Source organism: Pholcus phalangioides, unplaced genomic scaffold (assembly GCF_987345545.1).
Source record: "Pholcus phalangioides strain wild (caught in Gottingen) unplaced genomic scaffold, Ppha-v1.0 ptg000004l_1, whole genome shotgun sequence".
NCBI classification, from domain to species: domain Eukaryota; kingdom Metazoa; phylum Arthropoda; class Arachnida; order Araneae; family Pholcidae; genus Pholcus; species Pholcus phalangioides.
Window position 1 is genome coordinate 22925715 of NW_028301597.1, and position 3633 is coordinate 22929347.

The following is a 3633-nucleotide window of genomic DNA, read 5'->3' on the forward strand; positions in this document are numbered from 1 at the left end:
TATATAAAAAGCATCTAGATTATGCAGCAAGCACGCGTTTTCTCTTGCAAATATAAAAACAACACAAATGTTTGCATATGGTGGTGTACACATCGAACATTTGTGCTGTTTTTAATTTCTCAAGTGAAAACGAATGCTTGCTGCATAATATAGATCAGGAGTGGACAACCTTTTTTTCCATGCCGAGTCACAATTAAGATTATTTTCGATGCGCGTGCCGCTGTACGAAGTTTAACAAGCAGACAATGTGTCCCGTTGAAACGTTACGCAAACATTCTCTTTGTTCTTACAAATATTGTCCGACTGTACTCTTATTCAGTGCGTTACGCGTTTGAGTTCTAAATTGCTGTTATTTTTGAGTCAAATTCAATTATCGCAATGCAGATTGTGTATGCACGTATATCGCTAGAAGGTCAGCTTACCTACACACCATGTTGTGGAGATAGGCACCGGAACCTAAGGACTCAGGGTGCTTTCCCACCTCCTCCCCAATAAACTTTGTAAAAGGGCTTAGCCCACTCCCCCCCCCCCCTTAAGAATTCATGGATATGTGATGTAATTGCATTATACATAGCATGTCCTCCATGTGGACGATCTTGAATCCCGTACACACGGGACGTTATCACTTTTCAACAAGTCTAAGGGCTCACACCGCACCCCCAGTTGGTCAAATTTTTCAAAATCTGTCCAAATTTATGGGACGGCATGTACTTTAGTAATTTGTTGAAATTCGCATCGCTCCAATGCTTTCTCCTAATAAGCAATATTAAAAGTAATATCCTCTAAAAATACAATTTGACGTAATCATGTTCACAGTCCCGTTAGGTAAGGGTAAGTATGATGAATTCCAATCGATCGATCACGCGAATTTTGCAATATATTCCTAAATAATGTATCATAATAAAAAAAAAGCCTAAAATCATAAAAGCCGATTATAATGAACTTCCCAACGCAGTTTATACAGATGAAATCTCTTTCCTCTTTTCCGTCACCATTTGTTACCTCTTCAAAAAGGCTCAAAGATATTCTAATGAGTTTTCTTATTAGAATATTGATAGAAACGGGTAGAAGTATGCAAAGCTCACTGATGAAGGGGGCAATTTTCGATTCTGAAATACGAGAATCACCCTTTGATGTGCTACTAAAATATATTTGAAAGGAAAAAAAGAATAATAAAGAATGATCACGAAATGACAAAATAACTAATTACTTTTTAATTAAAATCAAGGTGATAATAATACAGAATCATTTCTGTACAGCACCAAACACTATCTCTCTGGTCCCCTTCGACAGATCAATTTACAAGGAACGTTCAAATATATCGCAAATTCTTAGTAAAATAAAGAACATAAATATATCATTAGTTATTGTCTTGTAAATATTGAAACTTAAAAATGAACTTATTTTCCTCCCTCTCTCCACTCGTCGTCTCATTTCTCGATTAGCCCTGTTATATAGCACTTCCCATGGTCATTTCACCTTTAATACTTTTTCTGGTAACCTAGCCAAACCATCCTACATTTCCAGATTCGAGCATTCCCTTAAAATAAAACCTATTGTTGCTTCTACGGACTGCTTTAAATACAGCTTCTTTCCTCATACCATTGGTGAATGGAACAAACTTCCCAACTTTTTATTGTCGAATCCCCCACTATCCCTAGTTTTTTGTCCAATATCAAACATCTTTGTCACTTTCAGTCGCATCCTTGTGGGGATTATTATAATTTTTGTAAAAAGCATGTTTTGGCCCGATGAGCCAATTTTGCCTGTATAATCGAGCGAGTAGTTTCTTCTTGTTACAGCCACGAGGCTGAGTCGTCCCCAGTCAGTTCGCTCTGGATTTTCGACATGTATAGTTAGTTCTCAATTTTCTCTGTGTATGTTTCTTTTCCTTAATAATTGTGATGTCGTGATTAATTACGGATTAAAATGTTTAATACGTTCGCGAGTCGTTCATCTCTTTTTTCCACATCATCGGCAATATTGCCACATTGGTGACCCGAAATCCTGTAACATCGCTGCCTTCACGATAACTCAACATAAAATGGACGACGATATTCATCCTGACTATGGTGCTGCCTGATTATCACCGATGCTGATTCTTCACGCCTACACATTTACCGGATGAACGACGCTTCGCTGGGGGATTTCAACGCTCAAGTTTGCCGTTTTAAGGGGTGAGTTGCTTTTTTCTAATTTTGTTGGCCGCCGCTAAATTTATTTTTCGTCATGCCAACCGAAACTTCAACCACAGCGATTACGCCTCAATCTCAACTCGCTAGAGTCGCATTTCGTGCACCCCCTCTTTGGAAAAATAACGCCGAACTATGGTTCATTCAGGTTGAATCCCAATTTCAAGTTACTGGTATAACTAATGACCAAACTAAATTCCACAACGTTGTCGCCGTGCTCGATAATGATGTACTGCTTTCTGTTAGCGATATAGTACGCAACCCCCCCAGCGAAGGTGCCTACGACGCAATTAAAAACCGTATAATCGCCCAGTACGCAGAATCTGAAAATGCGCGATTACGTTCGCTTCTCCAAGACTTACAATTGGGTGATAAGAAACCTTCTCAGCTGTTGCGACAGATGAAGGATTTAGCACAAGACCATGTCTCTGACGATGTGTTGAGATCATTGTTTTTACAACGACTCCCAGTTAACATGCAGCAAATATTATCAGTCAGCAAAGATCAACTGACAGAGTTGGCCTTGGTTGCAGACAAAATCGCCGAAGTTACCGACATTTCACCGGTTATCGCGGCTACCTCTACAGACACGATCATTCAAACTTTTGAAAAAAAATTAGAAGCTCTCAGCGAGCAAATTGAGCTTTTGTCGCGGGGGCGTTCCCCGACAAGACATTTTCAGAGCCGAAATCGTTCGAATTCGAGAACTAGAAATTGTTCTAAAAATCGTGTTTCCTCCGAAAATCATTGTTGGTATCACAGACGTTTCGCCGAGAAAGCTCGCAAATGCATCAGCCCCTGTAATTTTTCGGGAAACGAGCGAGCTCATCAGAACTAGCGGCATCTGATGTTAGCCGACTTAACTGCCGCTTATTCATTCCAGATCGCAACACTGGGTTGCGTTTTCTGATCGATTCAGGCGCGGCATGTTCCGTCTTTCCCGTGAATCACATACGTGATCGCAAACCAGTTGTTGACGAAAACTTCATTTTATACGCTGCCAATGGAACCGCTATTAAAACATATGGCAATAAACATTTAGTGCTCGACTTGGGTTTACGCAGAGACTTTCCTTGGTCATTTGTCATCGCCAATGTCTCCGGCCCTATCTTGGGAGCTGATTTTATGCAACGATTTGAGTTATTGGTTGATATCAAGAACCGTCGACTCATTGATCAATTGACATCTCTTAACGCACGAGGTAATGTTTTGCCCGGTCAGCCTCCTGGTTTGAAGACCATTTTTGGTACTTCCCAGTACCATCAGCTACTGTCCGAATTCCCAAACATTACGCAGACTGCCCTCAATCAAGTTCCTATTGATCATTCAACAACACACTGTATTCTCACTGATGGTCAACCTGTAGCTTCAAAAGCCAGACGTCTTAGCCCAGAGAAGTTAGACGCGGTACGACAGGAATTTCAGATGCTCTTGGCTCAGG